Raw genomic sequence first — 22,485 nt, 5'->3', positions numbered from 1 at the left:
GAGATTCAGTGTGTTAGTATAACTTAGAAGAACGCCCACCAAGCGGGCAACTGTGACACTGACCTCTTGCATTAAACAAACTATTATGGACCTGTCCTTAATAGTGAAAATATTAATTAGTGCACATATATATATGTTTCTCCTGTCAAAAGATAATTTTTGTATTTCAAGTAATGTGTGTCATGAATGAAAATGAAGAAAATGTTAAAATTGCCCCTGGTCTACCATATCATTCAAAGAATGTGGCAAATTTAATCGAGTCTAATTACACTGTTTTTGTATTTCTACAAGCAAACTAATTACAACAACAACAATCATCATCATCATCATCATCATCATCATCATCATCATCATCATCATCATAACTATTAACATTCATAATTCTGCCCCCTCAGTTTACCCCCTCACTGCAAACCAAATGCAACGCATCTTTATAAAGACCTCCACATGTGTTGCCATGGAGACAGCTTGATATCTATTTGTCACACTAGTGATCAAAGACGGCACACTCTGGTGGGAAGATGTCTAACATTCCTTCTCCTCACAGGGACAAGCTAAGTTACTAATTAATAAGGGAAACCAAACCACAGACCCGACTGCAACGTCCCAGTTTTACTCTTCATTAGCTTCATGCAAAATCACTCCTACTGTATGTGCATGTTCTGCATGTAGGCCTGTCACAAACTGTGTCCAGATGTACTGCCGGGGGAGAAAAGCCTGTATCTTTTATCTTATCTGTAGAGTAAATGGTATTTTGGCTCAGTTTATCTCCCTCAGTAAAGGAAACCGAAAACTTTTATGCTGACTGAGGAAAGGTGACACAGAGAAATTAAGATTTCAAGCTGGACTGAACTGATTGCGCTCACAAATTATATCATATTGTTTAAGATAGAGCCCGTTTAGATGCATATAGTTGGAGAAATTCTACAAAGCACGCACTGAATAGCTGCTTTGACATTGGAAACCTACTTAGACTACTCCCACTCTCTTTGTAATCACAAAATCCCCTTCGGCCTTCTCACTTAGTCATCTTATCTCTCAAGTATCATCCACAGCTCTAAACATGAAGGAATCTGTGAACACAACAAGGGCAAACAACCTTAGCACTTGCACAGAGCCTGAGCTGCCTGGAGGCTTGGAAACATATGATGACTCAATGTTTTGGTAGCAAAACATAGAGGTTCAGTAATATAAAATACAGACTGAGTTATGATTGACCTTTTGACTTACCCGCCACATGATTACATCCATAAACACGCAAGAGAGGAAAAAATCCACCTTTAAAGTCAGTCAGTGCTGATATTTACTGATCCAGTGCAGTGGTCTGAACTTTGAGTGAAGTGACTCTCTGTGAAGTTCTGACCCTCTAACCCTGTTCTCTAAACCTACTGAAAAACCAGCGGGAGCACTGAAACTTTCCACCCTTTTCTCTCCTCTCACTAAGGACTGTACCTATCCCATCCATGCACAGCGGGCTGCACTGGCCAATCACACGAAAGGGGCAGGACTAAAGTCACTCAGGGCTATCAGAGCATGGAGTGTTGCCATAACTCCCAACCAAACTTTGTTTTTGTCATCCTCAAATAAACATCATCTCAAAAAACAAAACAAAAAAAAAAAAAAAAACAACACACAGAGCATTAATAAAACATTCTGTCTTGATTTTTGCATAACTGGTATGATGACATTTATGAGTAACATCAACCGCATTCAGGCAAAATCAGAGCCGCGGTTAAATTTATCCTCACCACACGCAGTCTGGAATATTGTGTGCCCTGCTTAAGGCAAGATCCAATACAGCCAAATGAAATAGTGCATAAGTTAACACAGTAATCAATAATGTTTTTGCTCTCCAGGAAGGACAGTGATGCTTTGTGCCTCTATCAATGGCCCGACACAAATGCTGACATGGATGAGCAGAGGTATGTACATGAAACGAAAACATAAACAAAACACTTTTTGTTTTTGCACCCATTTCTCATGTGTTTAAGTAAAAAAAAATCTAAAACTTTTTCTATGCACACAAATGGCGTTCAGATTTTTTTTTTCTGCTGTTTTATCTTGAAAAATACACGTATTAGACAATGAACTATGGCTGTTTCACACAGGGCTACAGATACTGATTTTTTTTTTTTCCCAGGAGTGCAGTCATGACCCACCTCACTCTCCCTCTGATTGGCTCCCCCTGATTTTCTCACCCTAATCCTAAACAATAACTCCACATGGCTAAACCTAAATGACCCAACCAATGAAAGCAACCTAGGGCAGGTCATGACTTGTGTGACATAGTGACATAGCCATAATCCACTCTAAAATGTTAAGATTTATCTTGAAAAAAGACATTTACTGGGCACTGAACCGTGGCTGTTTCGGATAGGGCTACAGATACATTTTTTTTCCCAGGAGGGCCTAAATCTAACAACCTCAGCCAACAAAGACAATGAGTCCTAGCCAACCAGAGGCAGAGTAGGGCAGGTCATGACTTTGCCCTCCTGAGAAAAAGTATCTGAAAGCCCATGAGAAATAGCAACTGTGAGGTGTGTAAAAATGACCTTTATTACGCACTGTACTATGATTTTTTCACACAGGGGTACAGATACAATTTTTCCCCAAGAGGGAGAAGTCATGACCCACTCCACACTCCCTCTGATTGGCTCCTCCTGAGTTTCTCACCCTAATCCTAACCAGTCACTCCACATGGCTAAACCTAACCAATCCAACCAACAAAGCTGCAAGTACTAGCCAATCAGAGGCAGAGTAGGGTGGGTCATGTCTTTGCCCTCCTTGTAACTGTATCCCTATGTGAAATAGCCACAGTCAACTCAATTATAGATAAAACTGCACATTTTAGAGTGGCCATTTGTTGTGACCCAAGGCACACCACATAATCATGCTGTTTAATCACCATCTCTGTATGCCACACCACACAAGTGGATTGATTATTTTGGCAAAGGAGAACACATTTGTGAACAAAACTGAGAGAAATAAATCTTTTGTGTGCATGTAGTCTGATATCTTTAACTTCAACCCGTGAAAAATGGGAGCAAAACTGCGCTGCGTTTATATTTTTGTCGGGTGTATAACAATTCACTCTTTTTGCCGCTGGCAGCTGACATGTTCTTTATAGCGCAGATGGTGAGCAAACAAGTCACATTTAGTTGTGAACTCACATTCAGCAACCTTATTCCTCAGAGCGATTCCTCTCTTTTGTTTTTCCATGTGAATACACTGAAATGGAAACACACAGGAATGTATTGTGGTCGCGACAGTTGACTTAGATAGTGTTGAAAGTTGTCTCAGATTGTTGGCACCACTCTTTTGGCTCACCCCTCGAAAATGTTCCCAACACAAACATGTGCTGGCTGACACGGCTGGCATCCAAACAGTGATGCTGATCACATGAAGTTTGATCAGTTTCTCAGCACTGGATTTGAGCCCACATTAACTATGAGGTTTGAGGTATTTAGTTAAAGTCCATTACCTCAGGCGACCTTGTCAGCAACATCACATCAGTACGGTATTGCAGTTTAAAGCAAATGTTTATGTTACGTGGTAAAACCACAGCACATAAGGCATGGATTCATTTGGATTAGTAGCAATCCAAAAAAACAACCTGCCAGGAAGTATTGTGTTTCAGGTTAGCCTGTGGGGTTCAATAAAATATGAAAAGAAACGTGAGAGCAATGAAAACAACTTAGTTTTTGAAGGTATATTAAGGCAGATAATGATTTCAAGTAACACAAACACATTTAAAATATTGGTCATTGCATGAGACGCGATGCAAATGCAATGGTTATGGCAGTATGCACTGGTCGACTCAAGAGGGGACAGGCATTCACCCACCTAGTGTCCCATGTTTGACAAACGCCACAAAAGTGCCCTCTTGGTTGCTCCTTTGATAAACAAAACTTGATAAAGTGCCCTCTAGGTTCCCTTCCAGTGGACAAAACGTGTTGAAGTGCCCTCAAGAGTGCCTTTCCAGTGGACAAAATGTGATAATGTGCATCACAATTTTTGGCACACTGATGCCCTTTTTACTTTTTTTGCCCCTGCCCCAGTATGTAAAATATGGAGCGCAGTGTAGAAAGCCTTACAAATAATTGAATGAAGTTGCAGACAACATCAATTGAGGAAAAACTGCTACAGCTGCAACACCAACATTGATATTTTGTGTGATATTCGCTCATCTGTACATCCAAAAATAATTAGCTATATTTCAAACATATGGACAAAAAAGCATGCATACGACTGCATGGCAAAACTTTTTTCAAAGCCTGACTTGAAAGTCTAAAACAGACTTAAAGGGGGACTTTGAAAGTCTCACCCACTGGAAATACAGATGATCCCTTACCTCTCAGTCTGTTAGTCAATCATAGACAGACAGTCCATGGTCCGGGTGACGGATGAATACAGAAATAAAGCCCAGGAAGAGATGTTTCTAAAAACACCGGCTTTCTTCAGAAGCCTCCCTTTAGCTCTGCTTCTTTCGTCTGTCTCACCGCTATCTCTGAAAATTCTCCTCACACAGCCTCTTCTTCTCTAATCCTCTCTAAAGGAAGCCGAAACTGCTCCAAATGGTTCAACCAGGCGCCGACTTCTCAGGCTTTTTCCCTCTTTGTATTATTTTGTTGGCTGGGATCATTAACTTAGTCCCATGAGAACATAAAGAGGTAAATAACCCCCCTCCATCCTGTGGGAGGCTGTCAATCACAACTGATGATGAGGTGGCGAGAGGAGGGGGGTGCTTTTAGCCGCCAAGGAGCCACTCCTGATTGGCCACCGGGGAACAGAGGTGCCCTGCATGACAAATGGGAGCACTGGGATGGATGGGCCTGTAGAGATGCTCAGCTGCGGTTACGTGCACATTTATAATAGACTTTTATGCAGCTCACTCATTTACATGTCATTCAAAGGAGAATAAAGCCATGGAAATGAGTGACTAATCAAAGTTGACATAGTGAATGTCTCTTAAATGTTGATTTACGTTGTACATGACTAACGAGCTGAATGTAAAGGTCAACAATGAGAATCACAAGATCTTTAAATGACTCTTTGGTACAGTCTGGTCGCCCAGCGGGGGGACTGGGAAGAAGGCATAAAGCTTCCGTTGCCATGGCGGTGTGGCAAGAGCAACGATGCATCTTGGCGCTGGAGCCAAATGCCACTCTAATCTTTTCACTGGCAAACCTTCAGCTCTCTCTTCACAGCTTGTTTGTTTCTCAGTCAAGCCTACTGCTGTCTGTCACTCTCCAGTTCCTTCAGCATCCCCTGCCAATCTGAAGTCTGCTGCAGTTTGTAAGGAGAAGAAATGTGTAAAGACACCGTTAGCAGGAAAAACAGCTCCTGAGATGGGTCACTCTGCTCCCAGTGACCACGACTAAACTGACAAGCGAGGACAGACAATAGACAAATTAAGCGTGACTTCCACTGTGATTCCTCTAATGGATTTGTAAACAGCGCAGCACACATCCATTTCCTATGTGAAACACGCACAGCAGCGCTAAATTATTCTCACATCACTCCTCAGATGTATGCCACCTCTCTCCAGTAATTTATAGCGGCAAGAAAATCTACAAGGCAGTCTTATTGCCTCCGCCCAAGGCCACACATTGTTGTATATCCATAAATTGTCTCTGTGAAATAATGAGATTGCTACTTCATTTCATTTCAGTGCGACAAAGTGCCATAAAACTCATGACATTTACATGGATTGCAGAGTCACACTGACATTTCAAGCCAGTGCTTTTTAAAGGTGAAAATGGTTTGCTGCCACTCCAGGGTCAATCCAAAGTCACTCCCCTTTCTGAACTGTAGTAAACATTAAGTGGAAAAAATGTCTGTGTCTGTTTTAACCATTCCAGAAAAGAAAACTTGTCTGGGCTGCGGTTTTAGCAACTGTTCCCACCTCACCCACTGGAAACCCAACCTGATCCTTCATCCAGAGTAACACTTAGATTTTCTGTTGCTTTCAGTCCTGAAAATAGGTGAAAAACATGTATTTTGTGTATTCCTGTGCCGCAGTAATGATTTAACTCTCACAAATTAAAGGAAATATCAAGATGTTGACGTTCTTGGTGTAATCCTTGTAAAATTACTTCCAGAAAATGCTGCATTATACTGTACATATATTCTCTTATCAATAAGTAACAGCACTGTCGGAATAATTATTCAAAACAAATGAATATTCATCCTCACTAAATAAGGCCATTTGCTGCCTGAGGCAGTTCTCTTGGTGGTGGTTGGCACATCAAGCTGTATTAATTGGAAAAAGAACTGAAAAGGGCCCGAAAAGCCCTCCTGAAGGAGCAGATAAGAAGTTGGAACAAAATAGACTGTGAAATCTGATGTTACACAAACTTTGATGGATAAAAAAGAAACAGGATTTCTCTCAGGGATCAGGCTAGAAGACATTTGTCTAAGCTACATCATCATGTTACAAGGTTATGCTTCACCTTGGTGCTCAGCCACTGGCAAGTGCAAACTCATTTTGCACTGAACAAAGAAGTGCTGAAATCCGTGTGAAATCTTAATCTTAGTTGTCCAAATGTACATTATGCAGAAAAGAAAGTTTCACACTGGTAAAGAGACATGTTGTCCTTAAGGTCAACTCCCCCACAATTGCTCGCTAAAGCAAATCATCACAACTTTTCCATTAGATTCAGCAGACAAAAACAAAGCAGTTAGTCAGACTTACGTGCGGTTTTCCAGGGTGATCCTCTAAAACACAGCAAGAAGATGCAACTCCCATTGACGGCTCAGCACTCTTTCAGCAGCACATGGATGAGAGACTAAACAAAACATACAGTAGCATCCCAGCTTCCACGCTCCCTCCCTCATTGGTGGAGCTCCCCACCCTGCCACAGCCCCAGCCGTATGCTCATGCGAGCGTAAAACATGCCCAGGAAGCGTCACTTCCACTGGGTCATTTCATGGATACTGTCTCCATTAATGCTCTGGCCCATCAACCCCCACCCTTCCTCTGTGGGGTTGAGCACTTGCCCCTGGCTCCCCACCCTCTCAGCAATAAGACAAAGATATAGCAAATGGAGAGACAAAAGGGGGGTGCGTAAACCTTGGGGACCACAATTTGATGAGTTTGTGACTGCACTACCAGGGCCTGAACAGATGGGATCAGTCTCCAGGGCTCTGCTGCATGGTTGCATTTAATACACAGCCCCATACATCCTCACAATAAATGTTGTTTTCATCAAATGGCTCAAATACAAGGCAACACAAGCAGAATATCATCTTATGTTTGCCATTAAGTGCTCAGAAAGTGTAATTAAAGTCTTTGTGCACATGCCTAATTGAGTTAACACATGCGTTGGCATCAAGATTGTCCTTTTGAGTGCAAACACTGATCTAAACAGCAGTGATTGTTTTCCCTAACTAGGACAGTCCAAACCAGCCACTCCTCGTTTTGCCAATAAACAATAAGATGAAAGCCTGCTCTGCCCTCATCATGGTGGCAAAGGTTCAAGATTTTAATTGCTTTCATCCCCGAGGCACACTGCCCATAACTAAGCAACACACAACCAAATCCAAACATCAACCAAATAAATGAGCACCGAGCCAATTAACACTTCCTCCAATTTATCTCTAACTTTCAACAGAAGTGTTATTTTCGAGCAAATTAAGGGAGAATCCTGGGGAAAATGTCCCTTATTTAATAGTTAAAGCTGTTTATCAGGCATGCAGGGTAGAAGCTGAAGTGTGTAAAATATCTGCTGCATATATGTCACATTAGTCTGTGTCTACATGAATATGTATGCTTTATGATTAGCTGACAGAACATATAGGACTGTTGTGTGCGTTGACCTGGAATTGATTCTTTTCCTCTATCTATGCAGCAGCTTTGTTGGTGCTGTGATCAGGGGTTTTGCCAACAACATAATCAATGATCAACCCAGTTCTCTTCTCTAATGTCGCGCAGCAAATAAATAAAAGCTGTGATCTTGTCTGGTAAGAATTTAGTATAAAAGGATGTTGATAGTTCAGGGATGTCATGGGTGAAAGAAAACAGCTTTGTTTAGGTCTTCTTGAGCTGAAATGCATTAAAGGGGCAATACACAACATTTATACTGTTTTTATACCAAAATTGTGTTCAGCTCTCAGGACTTTTTTTAGCTTTTAACTGAATCTCTGTTAGATTTATCTCCTGCATCGATGTTAGTACTTTTACTGTAATAATAATAACAAATGTACTGTTTCATGTTCACTTTAAGCTGGATTTGAGTCATGTTAAGTCACTGTTGATAAAAACCTACATTTCTTGATTTTGCAACTTCGTAATGAAAGCCACTGTTTTACAGACGCTCAACTAAAGCAGCATGTGTGTTTGGAAAAGGAGCAAAAGAGTGGCAGAATTTACAAATGGAGGTGACCAGCCTTCAACAAAAAGGGGCCATAATTAACACGTCCACCTGGGTGCCATGTTTACATGTCAAATACTCCATGCGGATAAATACCCATAACTACTACGGGGTCATCTGACCCAGGAGTGAATGCCGATTGTACTTTTTCTTAGCCAGAGCTAGTGGGCATGTCTCTGAGAAACTTTCTAATATTACAGCTAAACAGTACACTAATTTTTTGATCTGAGTTTTGGGAGTCTGTTGGAAACCAGACTCAAAATGACGGCCATCTGGTCACAATCTGTCTTGTATTACATCTAATCGGTACACCAAAATATGCTTTTTGAAAATATTTTGGGCAATGCAGTAACAAAGTATTGATCCATATTTGATCAGGTCTGCCAAGTTTTACTTTTTAATGAGTTTTGGGAGGTTCAGTTTCCAAGCAAGGCACAAAATGGCACCTGCCTGGTTACAGTCTTTCTCATATTACTGCTACACAGTAACTATGAGCACTAAACTATGAGTCTGAAAATGTTTTTAATGAAGAAATAGAAATAAATGTAGTAACACAATTGTGATCCATATTTGATCAATACTGTCTAGTTTCACTGTTTGGTCTGAGCTTTGAAAAGCTCTGTTTCCCTGCAGGACATAAAACGGCGACTGCCTGGTTGCAGTTAATCTCATATTACAGCTAAACAGTACACTAAAATGTGTTTCTGAAACTGTTTTAAGTGAGAAATAGTAAATGTAGTAACACAATCTTCATCTATATTTGATCAATACTGTCTTGTTTCACAGTTTTGTCTGAGTTTTGTGAGTAATGTGTGTTCACATGCCTTTTCTTTTCCTTTCTTTTATTTTTTTTCACTTTCTTGGGTAAACAAAATAAACATTTGTCTACTGCGACCTCTAGTGGCAGTCAATGTTGTACACACCACCTTTAAAGACACGTCTAACATCTAAATTGATATACAATTACACCATACATCTGAAGTTGCAGTTGTGGTGTACTATCTGCTTTAATGGGATGACTTTGATGAAGTTACAATATAAAAAAATTCACAAAGGATCAAAAGAAAATGAAGGCCAAAGGAAACATTAAAGCATCACTCACCAAGAAAACCAGCCATACTTTGTGGTTGAAAGGAACACAATGAAATACTGTGCTGTCTGTCTGAAATGAAACAGTGAAGGAGTTTTGGGGAAAGTATAAGGTCATGTGTTGTGTTCAGTCCACACCACAGATCCGTAGCCTGAAAGTCTTGGCTTTTATTTTTTCCTGAAAAAAAAAAAGCATCCTTCAGAAAGGGTGCGGTGAACGCCTGCTACATTCTTTGCTGCTCTGAGAAGTCAGTAATTGCTTCCAGCTTCTGAGGGATCTACTGTAGCAAACCACTGTCACGTCTTTATCAAGAATCTCTGACATCTTTCAACAGCACTGAACTTATCTTATCAGAGATGGTGTTGGTGAGGCTCTCAACCTCTCTCCTATCTTCTAACGCCACCTATAACCCAGCCCTCTAACAATATAGTCTCTTTTTTCTCTTTTTCTTTTTAACAAGTAGAGAGTCAGAGAAACTGAGTCACTACACACTGCACTCCTCCACCAAGAAATGCTGGAGGAGGTCTGAACATCTGCTGTGGTGTGCCGTCTTCATGTGTCCAAGGAGACGACGTCAGAGCCAGAGGCAGGAGCCCAGCTGTTGGGATCTGGGTCAGCTGCATCCGGGCCGAGGGATGTTTTCAAATCTATCTGCTCGGGATAAGACACCTCTGACAGTGTTGTCATTGTTACAGTTAGCGCTATCACTGCGAACCACCAGCGTATAAAGAACATTGAATCAAGCTGTGTTACAGATGCACAAAAGGTTAAGAGGCAGTCAAACCGATCAGTTTTCTGCTGTTGCTGTGAACCTTGGCTCAGTTTGGCCTTAAAAAATATCCTCACTTCATCTACATGTCAACAAAGCATTCCTTCAACGCAGTGTAGGACACATTCCTCAATCTTGGCCAGCGAAGCACATTCTCAGGAGTTTAAAATGGATTAAACATTTGTCTTCCTGTAGAGGTATCACTGATAAAAGAATATTCTTCAGTTGCACAGTGTGGTGTCTACACACACATACGCTCTCATACTTGTAAGCACACCGTTTCCATCCACAGTCACTGGCTTTGAAAACGGGACTGAAACACCGTCGGCTCTCGCCCTGTCAAGACGAGCTGCCCCGGAGAACTCACAGCTGCTGATGGAGACAGTTGTGTTTATCATTTAGAAGAAACATTGGTGAAACACGGCCATGTGAGATTTTTAAAACAGATTAAAATATCACAGCATAATACATTCAAAACTGCTGCCTCTCTTGTCCACTTTATAATATGAAAAAGGATGCTTGAACGAGTGGAATTCAATGCCAAAGGCACAAAATATTAATACGAATAAGAATACTTCACTTTCAGTCTCTTAAAAGGAGTGTAGGAGGGAGTTTCAGAGAAATAGCAGAACCAGATGCTAGCACTGAAAACCAAAATGAATTCACCAGTGTTCCCTCTCCACAGTTATTTGGCACAATTACACATTCTGTTCTCTCCTAGAACAACATGCTTTAGCTCTCACCAAAACAAAAGTTTAAAGTTAAGCTTTCCTGTGAAAATACACAAAACTGAAAATCTTGGACCACACAGGAATAACAACAAAGTGTTCTTTGTACACAGGAAATGTTAGATTTTTGCCAGTTCACTAATTTCCTAGCAGCTGATAGGACTGTATTCCACTGTCAGCAGATGTGATGCATGTGCAAACAAGACTGAACTTGTTGTTGAAACAGCATCATCTCCTCTCTAAATTAAAATTCTTATTGAGGAACACATGTGATACATAGACTGAGCTGCACCAAGAAAGATAGAGCTCTGTTGTACAAATCAAACTAATCTCCATTTAGTAAATCCACGTTTAGTGATGTAAACTGAAAGTAAATACTTTGATCTATTTGGAGATGCTTGATTACTCAAATTAAAATAAATAAATTAAAGCACTTTTGGACACTTCGCCAAAACGTCATGTTTGTGTGAATTCATGTCAGGTTAAACAAACATTTGTTTTATAAACCTGTCAAATAATTATTCTGACCTTACCTGACACTTGTGTTGACGATACCTTGATAAATTAAGGTTGATCAGTCAGCTGCTCCTTCACTCTTCAGTCGGGTATATATATAAATATATCAGGTATCATTAGTCTAAGTGTTGTCTGTAAAAAACAAATTGTGACAAATAACTGTTGATCTGAGTTAGGCTGATATTTAGTTAGACACAACAGTCTGATGCTGCTGTACCGTAACGTTATGACTGAAGTCAAGCTAACATTCTCCAAGAGTTGTAACAATTACTGTTCTCTGGAGGCTTCCACATTCTTGCTGTTCTCCTTTTGGGATCCTTTCCTTTCCTTAAGGGATGGAGAACCAGAGATCCTGATGGACTTGTATGTTTATTGCTGCTACACAGTAGCTTTTCAGCATTTTCCGATCTCTCCCATCACATGAAACATAAAGTTTTCCTCCAGACGGGGGCATGGCTGGATAAAGTATTGTCAGTCTGATGTGAAAGAGGGGGAAAAAACATTTGGCTGCTCTGGATTCCTTTAAGAAATGTTTCATTGTTGTTGCTTGCTGGTTAAAACATTGATAGCTAGTTAAAAAGTTAACAAAATGTTACCCTATCTAGCTAAAAAGTTAAAGCAAACAAATATAATATGGTTTGCCAGCTAAAAGTTATATTATTTTCTTGCTAATCAAAAAGTTAATAAAATGTTGCATTGCTTGCTAGCTAGCTAAGGAATCGAAAATAAAAAACATGTTTGCTGGTTCGCTAAAAAGCAAAAAAAAATATATATATGTACTGTTTAATAGTTAGCTAAAAGGTTAAAAAAAAACATGTTTTTATTGTCAGCTAAAAACTCATGAGTTCACTCATGAGTTCTCATTTCTGATCCTTTGAGAAAAAACTTGTTTGCTGAATTATCAGCTGGAGAGAGACATAGAAAAAAACACATCAAAGTTGTGTTGAGTCTGCTCCTTAACCTTTCTCAAGGAACTTGATTATTTTGCTCAACCATCTCAGAAAGGCAACTATTTTAATTAAAAGTTAATACTAGATCACATTTTAAAATGGAGTTTTGGTGTAACAGAATTCAATTTAATCTAGGTTTAGAGTAAAAACAAAACTGGGATTTAAAGAGAGGTTTAAATTTAACTGTTATTTTAATCTAGTTTAAAAGTTTGGTGCAAGTTAAAGCGTGATTTCATCAGGTATAAATATGAATCCTTTTTGGTACAACCCAGCCATAAAGTGCAGTGCTTCTTCTTGTACAAACCTGGTTGTTCACTCCTTGGCATCCATGGACGTGTGTTTCTAATATTTTCCTGACAGCAGACTGCAGCATGTTGACTCACATGTAGGAAAAATCAGTACCAAAGTGTTGTAGGTAACGTGCAGTGATTGATGTGTAATCCTATAAAATTATTTAAATCTATTTCGAGAAGACTTTGGTGTGAACTTTATATATAACGATTTAGGGCCTTACTGTCACTTTTCAGCACAAAAAATGCTTGTAGTTCCCCTCAACTGCTCCCCCACTGCTCAGTCTGAGACGATTAGCATGCAGTCTGAGGCAACATTTAAGACCTCGCGCCAATTAAACCCCTTTAACCCAATGCCACTAAACGTTTCTTTATCAGATCTTACCTGCTTCCCCATGGCTGCGGTGGTATGTGTCTCTCCCTGGTGAATGAATACTAGGCTAATACAGAGTGTGACTGAGAGGCAGCTGGTACTTCCCCTGAGGTAAAACAGACAGGAGACAGGAGGGTGAAGGTGTTTCTGTCTGCACGTACACTCCCCTTCTTCAGGGTGTGTACACACACATACCTCACTGACATACACTCTGCTTCTCATCTGCTCTACAGGTTCACACAGGAGCACTGGAAGCTCCTGAGACGAGTACTTAACCCTTGCGCAAACTGGCACTAAGTGGAATAATAAGGGAAGATATTCATTGTGCCCACGCATTACCATGGAAATCATTTCTCGCACCAGTATCACTGGCACTGGTACTGTTAATGAGAAGCTCACCACATTTTGCGCAGGTGAAGAGAAAAACGGGTGAAAATATGAGGCCGGACCCCGTACTGATATATTATAAGTCACCATCAGATAATAAGGATAAAGGGCTTTTCTTCGTCACCACAGGCAGCTCCATTGAGTTACCAAGCAGAGAAAAATAAGATTCAAGCTTAAGGATCCACAGCAGCCAGCAGACAGAGGGGAGCAAAAGAAAAAAACCCTCGCTATTAAGCAAGAGAGAATTGGTTTTCTCCACCCTAATGAGAATTCATCCTGCGAGATAGATGAGTCAGTCTGAAAACACAATTCCATACTTGCAATAATGAGATCATATTTGAGGAATTGGGTGTACATCCCTCAAGTGGAAAGGAAAAAAGTCAAGGTTACCAAGAATTTCAGAGAGATCTAACCTCACCTTGAGGAATTCCCCTCTTTCAGCTCTTAATAAAATAAAAATGACTGAATATTAACATTTATACTGCATACCTGTCAAGAAAAAAGGTGCTGCAAGGCTGTAATGGTTACCACATCAGAAAAAGTGCATTGATAAAAACGGATAGATTTATACTGGGGCACAGAATTCAAAGCCTGAGAGGTTAGGGTCTGCCCAAGCAATAGCCACTAAAAACAGAATTGAAAAATGGATTGGAAATATATAGAACCTGACAAAGCCATTGGACTCTATTTACGAAATTCACAGTTTTCACACTCACGCTGAGGGTGGGAAGCTCAAATGTAATACTGTAATACAAAAGACAGGGTCTTTTGGATCAGATGACAGAGAAACCACACAGGAGCTCAAATAAAGTTATATTTACTCTGACATTACTGGATGACAGAGCGGAGCGAACCATGCCGCTAACAATTATGGCCGGTGCTCCTACATGGAGCGGCTAAATCCAAGGCTGAGGACTGCCAATCTAAATGTTGCCACAGTTTGGTTCAACATTATCTCAGGGTTGCGGTCGCCCCTCGCCTGATATCAGACTGAGTTGTCAACACGTTACACTAAATTTCCGTATTCTGTCTGACACTGTCTCCACTCTAACTGATTTCCTTGGTCGATTTTCCCTAAACAATCACTGGTGACTAACATATACACCTGAACCTAATGTCATTTTAAGTTGATGCTGGTTCGTTGCCATGCCAACATACTTTGTTTTTGCCCCTGCAGTCTTTGGTTTTGTGAGAGTGTGAGTGTGTGAGCGTGTGAGTAGTATGTAGGTTAATTTAATCTGCCATTAAGTGTGTAGAAAAGCTGTGTGTTATGTTTGCTGCCAAAGACATTCATTCAGTTCACTAAAGTCTTTAATTTAGAGACACTAGCATATTATGTCATCTGACAAAACACAAAACAACAGTTTCCAGCATCCTCCTTTGTGTCTGTATAAGAGGTCAGCAAGTCTGAGAGATTACTTGGTAAAGGCAGTTTCACACTTAAACTTAAGACATTCATTATGAGAGATTTCTCTTTTGGATCATGCCCCCTACTGACGTAACATGGTGAAAATTAACAACTTCAGAGATGCATAGTATAAAATTAGATCCATTAATTACTTGTATCTATTATTCTGTCTACGTAAGGAACAGGTCGAACATCTGGAAAGTTGAAAATTCAGACTGATGAGAACAAAAGTAGTGTTAGATGGGCATGTATGACTCCATCTGTAGCACATCATTTCTAGGAACATGGACACAAAACTGAGGATCTAAAATTTACAAAAACTGAAAAAAACTGTGGCTCAGCCATAGAGGTAGTAACCTTGAAAAATTACTTTTGCAATGGGAATATAATGGGATTCATCATTTGAGGACCCCTATTTATATAAGATTCTTTTTCTTTATTATAAAACAATACTACAAAATATTTAAAAAATTGAAATGATTACACAAGACTGGGAAAAGTTAGTTAGCAGCTTCAAGTGAGGCTGTAACAATTGATATAGCCTAAAACTGGAGGTCTCCCAAATATGTTTCAGAGCTGTGGAACTGGGAAAAAAGCAAATGCAATCAGATGATTGGTGAGTTGCTGTTGTTTTTAATTTAACTCGAAGACGCTAATTAGCCAGCTCTGCTGCTGCACAAACACAAACATGACACATAGACAGGGACATTTTATTTCTTTTCTGTGGCAGCAAATACAACACACAGCCTTTCAATAATTATTATGTTACAACCTACACATTCTCTACGCCTTCTAGTCGACTTAAAATAATCACCATAGCAGCGTCTGGCTTGTCTGTAGCCGTCACTATTGTTGCTAATACTCCCACTTGGTCCCATCGTATAGCTTTGACAACCATTGGCAACGCTGATAGGCTAATCATTAGTCCCCCTCTGGTGCTCACTGGTCATTTATTTTTTAACTGAGAAAGCTGATATCTTCAAAACTCGACAACTCACAACAAAACAGTCTAGATGGATAAATGGCATGACAGGTAAGACAAAAAATGGATTTTTGATTTGGGGGTTAACTTGTCCTTTTAAGCCATTTACCACATAACACCCCCTTTTTGATTCCAGTTAGGAACGTTTGTAACAAGCCATGCCCTCTGCCTTTCCCCACTCACTGTGTGTGTCTGTGACTGTACTGTCCATTATAAAATAAAGGCATAAATGCCCCCCAGAAAAGTCTTTAACAAGACTAAAAGCCTACAGCCATCCTGGAAACTCTGTAAGGCTGTACTTTGGAAAATTAGATCAAAGCACCACTGCTGATTTTGAGTTTTTGAAAGTGTTTTGTAGCCAGAGGCAGGGAAATAGGCAGGAGGCGGAGTGAAGAGAGAGATGGCTGGGCACAGATGGCAATGAAAGGTCAAAGACGAAGATGATGATTCATGAACAGGAACTGATCAGAGTTGTTAAACCTAAAGGTCAAGTGTGTAACATTTATGGGGCTTATTGACAGAATATGGCAGAAATAGAACATGATATTCATGAGTATGTTTTAATTAGTGTATAATAACCTGAAAATAGGTATTGTTGTCTGTTCATTACCTTCAAATGAACCCTTTATATCTACAGACGGAGCAGGTCCTCTTCCACGGAGGTCACCATTTTGCACCACCATGTTTTTACAGTAGTGCAAAACAGACAAACCAAACACTGGCTCTAGACACAGCTTTTTGAGTTTCACAGCCTCCTATGTGCTCAGAATGGGTAAGTGCCTGCTTACAGCCAACAACAGGCGCCCAAGAGAGCTTGATTTTTTTGGGAGTTTATATATTATTGTCCGTGGTAATACACAAAAACATAATAACGTGATAACTGGGCTAGCAAAAAAAAAAAAACAGCTGCCTCTGTCAGAGCTGTGTCACCTTCATGCACACAAGCCTATTACTCTGATATTTAAATCAACATCTGACCAATCTTGAGAGTTTGGTACCCTTTTAAGATTAAAAACCACTGGAGTGTGAAAACATCAGACTGATGTTAATATGATGAAAACAACACAGCTACAACTAATAGAACTGATGATGGGTGTGTTAGATTTGCAGTAGGTGTGCAAGCATTAACAATAGTCGATAGTATTGGCAGAGGCAGTCGGGGGCTCCCAAATCAAATTCTGCTTATGGCCCCATAAAGGCTTGGGTTGGCCATGAACAAAACTGACGAGTAAGCAGAGCTGGACGAAGTAAATATAAATTTACTGTTTTATAAACTAACAGAAAGCCTCCAAAGTTTTGCTTTAAATCTGGCCTTTGCCATCTTATAAATTGCTCATCTTATGATTTGTCCTCTTTGTGGTAAGAAAGTGAAAGTTATAAGAGGTTGCAAGGTTGCTGGTCTGGAGTTTAGCTGGAGATGCCTGAAGGTTGAGCATAAAATGGAAAATGTTTGAAAATGAATTCTAGCCATTGCATTGATCTGATCTGGCTTGAAGACTGCTGGAAACCAGATAGACGACCGTCTGTTAACTTGTCCATGAGGACAGATCAGCATGGAGTGAAAGCTTCTGTTCAATTACTCAAATTTCGGAGTAGTTTGGATTGTGTGAAGCCTGCATACAGTCTAAATTATTCAGGGGAAAAGGTGACACCCACGTGCAGCCTGCCTGCTCATTTGTTCTGAGAGTTTGCTGCAGCTTTCAAGATGCCAGGCTCTGCCTACATATCAGGAGGCCGGGAAAGGAAAAAAGTTGGGAATTAGAGGGACTTTTTACACACCTGTTGAGGTGGGATGATTACACCTTTACAGCATGATTCATTTGAGTTTATGGAGGTTGATGACTTCAGCAAATTTCCAGCCAAGCCACCCCTTAACATCAACCTCAGCAATGGTTTGATCAGCCAGAATAACTGAAATGTTTGAGCCAAAAGTCTCAAAAGTATGTGTCCATGAGAATTATTATTATTTTCCCAGTTAAAACAACAATATTAGACTGATTTTGATAAGAATTATATAAGCTCCATACACTGTATTGTCTGCCTTGTGCATGACATTCCATTTCATCCAGATATTACTGGAATTGAGGCCATCATAGCTGAGATTGACAAAACAGTGGAACATTTTCAGATCATTAGCTTTGAAGATCACAACAAATGTGCTGCTGGGACTACAGAGGAGATTGTTGGGAACAAAAACACAAAGAAAGCTTTAGAAGGATCCCAGAAGGCCGCAGCGCCAATATCAAGTCACTTATAAATCTGAAGCATGAACTCAGTTCTGATAAAAGTAATTTCATGCTTTTGGTGCCATTGGTGACGTTTGGTTATTTATACAAACCCCCTTGATGCTTTGTGTCTTTGTGTTTAAACCTTTTTGTATTAGTAAGTTACCTTGGTACCTGAATCTCTGTCACACTGGAAAGTCAATCCTCATTAACAGCTTCTCAATAACAGCTTACACTTGATAAGACTTGAGTTCACTCAGTTCAAGGGAAGCTTTTTAAATCCTTAAACCTTGAATGAATTTCTGAAGATTTAAATATTGGATGGTATTATTACACAGGAACTTGGTTTTGGAAGATCTTTATTTTCCCTTTCAAACTGTTAATCTGCTCTTTAATTGCCTTGAACAATTTCTCTTCAATATGCTCTGCATTACTTTCATACATGTGTTACTATTGTGTGTATTTTCTGCATGCTTTTTGTGTTTTCAGTGTGCTGTCTGAAATCTAGCCACATAAAGAGTGGGCAGCGGGGTAGAGAACAGCTTACAGAACATCTGAAAAAACTGTTTATTTCACGGTTGTAATGAAAACAAATAAAATTTACACATTAGTGGTTTCTATTGTGTTTGGAAGTGGTTGGTAGCGTTGCTCAGTGGTTGCTGGCGCATTATTGGTTGTTGCTAGGTGGTTGCTAGGGTGCTCCAGCTGGTTGCTATAGGGTTGTCCTTTCTTAAGTCTTGAATTAAGATAAGGATTTTCCCCAATTTGGTATCAGAGAAGTAAATACTTCATCCTATCTTCTTCATCTTCTTCTAAATACTCTTTTCCGACATTGCTTAGCAACTTTAATGTTTTTTTTTTATGTTTTTTTACCTAGCAACCAACACTACCAAGCTAAACAACTTTGTAATTATGTTATTTTCACTGTGAAATATACAAATGGAGCAAAAATAACAATGCTTTCTTTCACCGTTGAGACAGATGAGTTACAGGTGTTGATAACATCTGTTTGAGAAATCTTAGGAGATAAAAGAAAGCGAGTGATCTAAGAGCAGACACAGTCTTCTATCCAGGGTTGACTGTGTAAAGGCGATAAAAGAGCAGACACATGTTTGGATTTGACACGTTAGCTAACACGGTCATTAGCTACTGTCAGCTAACACTACCATTAGCTAGTGTTAACTAACACTACCATTAGCCAGCATCAGCGCACACTACTGCTTGCTACCTTTAGTAAACACTACCATTAGCAACTGTAAGCAAAAACTAACACTAACCACTATTAGCTAGCACTACCATTAGCTACTGTCAATGAACACTGTCGTTACCTACCTTTAGCAAACACTACAGTTAGCTTTTATTAGCAAAGATTACCAATAGCTACCATTACCAGGCGCTATCATTAGCTACTGTTTGTGAACACTATCCATTAGCGACTGTTAGTTAGGACAGCTTAACAGTTATCTTAAAGTTGGGAGAGTTTATTCTGATTTCTTGAAGTTAGGATCCTTGTGTAATAAACTTTTCATATTTCTTAGGGCAGGAACATTGACTTAAGAACTGTTCATCTGTACTGGATTATTCCAAAATCAGGTCCTAACCCTGATTACCATGGTTACCAAACAGTTAGGATAGGATCTGCAAGTTATGAAGTTTCTGTAAGACATCCTGCCAAATTAATAACACATTTCTCCTCAGTGACCTGCATATCTGTGCACTGTGTGTATCAAAAACCAAGGGGAATAAAGAATGATAAATATGTGACAGCACATTTCGGGAATCAGAATGTCTCTGAAAACATATCTGAATATTAAGACCAAAGGGAATAAAGACAAATCTAAGACAGCTTGAAGGAACAATCTGCCAGCAGTACACTGGAGGACACAGCGGGAAGAAGGTTCACAAAGGACATATACTGCTGTTCACTGTCCTCTTTAGGACAATAGTGTGAAATCTTGAAGGCGCTGATTAAAGCCTTTCTTTCTTTACAGGAACACAGCCCTATTACCAAAGTGTTTGTATGTTTGCATTGTAACTCTCAGAACTGTTTTGAAGTCGCTGTATGATAATTACCCAGGTCGATCCTCTGCTTAATTATTAACTGCTGGCACTTTCTTTGATGCATAAAAAGCATGATTGTATGTTTGAGGCTTGATTTAATGGTATGTGTCTGCTGCAGTCTCTAAGCAGCAGCTTCTGTTGCAATCAGTCTACAAAGGGGAATTACATGGAATTTTAACAGCCTACAGTGTGCTGAGAACTGGCAGTTTCTCTCCAAGAACCCAATGACTTGAATATTTTCTGGCGATGATCACTTTTATTTTCCTACAAAATACATTAAAGCAATACAACAGAGAGTTGAGCAGGCATTGATGTTTACGTTATTAGCCTCCACACTTTGCTCTGACATGTCCTGCATATGGAACTAATTTCACATGATCGTACTGTGTCCTATCTGCTGAAAAATGGACATATACAAACTTGACATTCTGTGCTCAAGTAGAAGGACAGATATTTATATATAAAAAAAACACTGATTCAACTTCTTTATTCAAATAAAAGTAAAAAAAAAAAAAAGTACAGGATCAGAAATTATTTTTTTATTTTGTCATGCATTGTTACATTGTTTTCTGCTTGTTACACTGTTTTCATCTTGTTACGTCATTTCTGTCTTGCTATGTGTTTTTTACATAATTTTCATCTTATTATGTCTTGTTATGTAGTATTTATCTTGTTATGCATTGCTACATTGTTTTCCTCTTGTTACATCTTGTTATGTCAGTTTCCTCTTGTCACATTGTTTTCATCTTGTTACATCGTTTTCCTCTTTTTAAATCTTGTTACGTCAGTTTCCTCTTGTCACATTGTTTTCATCTTGTTACATCGTTTTCCTCTTGTTACATCTTGTTACGTCAGTTTCCTCTTGTCACATTGTTTTCATCTTGTTACATTGTTTTCCTCTTGTTACATCTTGTTACGTCAGTTTCCTCTTGTCACATTGTTTTCATCTTGCTATGTCATTAATGTCATTTTTGTCTTGTTACATTTTTTCAGGCTGTACGTTATTTTAGTCTTGCATTAAAACTAAAATAACAAGCTTGTTTTGAAAAATGACTAGAAAGTACAGATATATGTGTGCATGTAAAAAGGTTTTAGAAAAAGAAATACTCAAGTGAAGTACAGTACCTGGAAAATATACTTAAATACGATAAGTAAATATTTGAAATTTGTTACTTCCCATCTCTGCTTATCCGAACACACTTACTAATTTTAAGTGACTGCTAAATGTCTTGCTGACAGGCTCAACTAGACTGCCAGCAATAAAAATGAATTAAAAAGATAATAATAATAACATTAAATCAGATAAAGTCACCATGTGTTCATAGCTGTCCCATAAAACAAGCTGGATATCAGCAAGCCTTGGAGGAAAACATCTGGATGCTCTAATTCAGTCATTCTTTCAGCCACATAATTTTCTGTTTGTTGCACAACTTTGAAAGCTGAACAAAACTGCCTGTTGAAAACTGCCTTTTGGTGGCTGTGCCGAAGTGTGCTGCTAACACAATTTAAACAGCGAATCATTCTCAGGCCTGCCTGCCAAAGAACTGACATATTGAGGTTGACCCAACTTGATCCCCTGTCCCACCCGATACACAGCCTGCATCCCAACTGAACTGCAGGGCTGTATTATGTGGACTCAAACAGAGAAGAGGAAAACATTGCTGGCAATATGCTCACTAAAAGCCATGGTGTATTAGAGACAGCACAACCACATGTGCGCCCGCCAACATACTGTATTTCATAGCCTACATGTACACTGATCATTCGAACGCAAACATCAAAATGAACAAGTTTAACACCAACGTCTTCTCTGGGTACAACGTGGGCCTTGTTTCAAAATGAGAAATATTTATCAAATTTATCCCAACTGGAGCATGAGGCAGAGCAGATGGGGTGAATGAAATGAGATTTTGTGGGCTGTATAAACACAGCTCTGGTGTTGCTCCACTGCAATTGTAGGAGAGAGGAAAAAAATGTTTCTTAGTTCTGGCCTGATAATCTCCAAACATAAACAAATCGATTTGGAAAGCCCTGAAATTAAATTAGAAATTAAAGAAATCTAACTAGAAAGCACTTCTTCAATCAGCCCCCTCCAAAGAGGAGAGCGAAGTGTTGCTCAGAATCCAAATCCGGTCGAAAATTGCACAAAATTGCTTAAACTTGTCTTATCAGTGAAACACTTTGTATCTAAAACTACACATTTTGTTCATCAAGTGCAGAACCAGACTGAGCTAAGAGGCTTAATACAATCACTGCTAATCCTTTAAATTCAAACAGTTTTTTTTCTTGAAATAAACTTCATTACCCAGTCATGACAATGACTCCTATACGTCA

General features: G+C 39.5%; 1 protein-coding gene across 4 annotated transcripts in view; it reads right to left on the bottom strand.

The window, feature by feature from the left end:
* The window catches only part of mid1 (midline 1), a 45,575-nt gene extending 32,365 nt beyond the window's left edge, over positions 1 to 13,210 (bottom strand). Inside the window, exon 1 of one of the 4 annotated variants that reach the window (XM_084725037.1) lies at positions 13,101 to 13,210. The gene's annotated coding sequence lies outside the window, so the exon portion shown is untranslated. Of the gene's footprint in view, positions 1 to 1,230; positions 1,419 to 6,694; positions 6,851 to 13,100 lie in introns of those variants that run through there. The other 3 variants (XM_084725038.1, XM_084725036.1, XM_084725040.1) reach the window with 3 other exon arrangements.
* Between the last annotated feature and the right edge of the window lie 9,275 nt (positions 13,211 to 22,485).

Source organism: Lutjanus erythropterus, chromosome 8, assembly GCF_056507025.1.
Source record: "Lutjanus erythropterus isolate fLutEry1 chromosome 8, fLutEry1.hap2, whole genome shotgun sequence".
Lineage (NCBI taxonomy): Eukaryota > Metazoa > Chordata > Actinopteri > Lutjaniformes > Lutjanidae > Lutjanus > Lutjanus erythropterus.
This window is presented reverse-complemented; position numbering and strand designations above follow the sequence as displayed.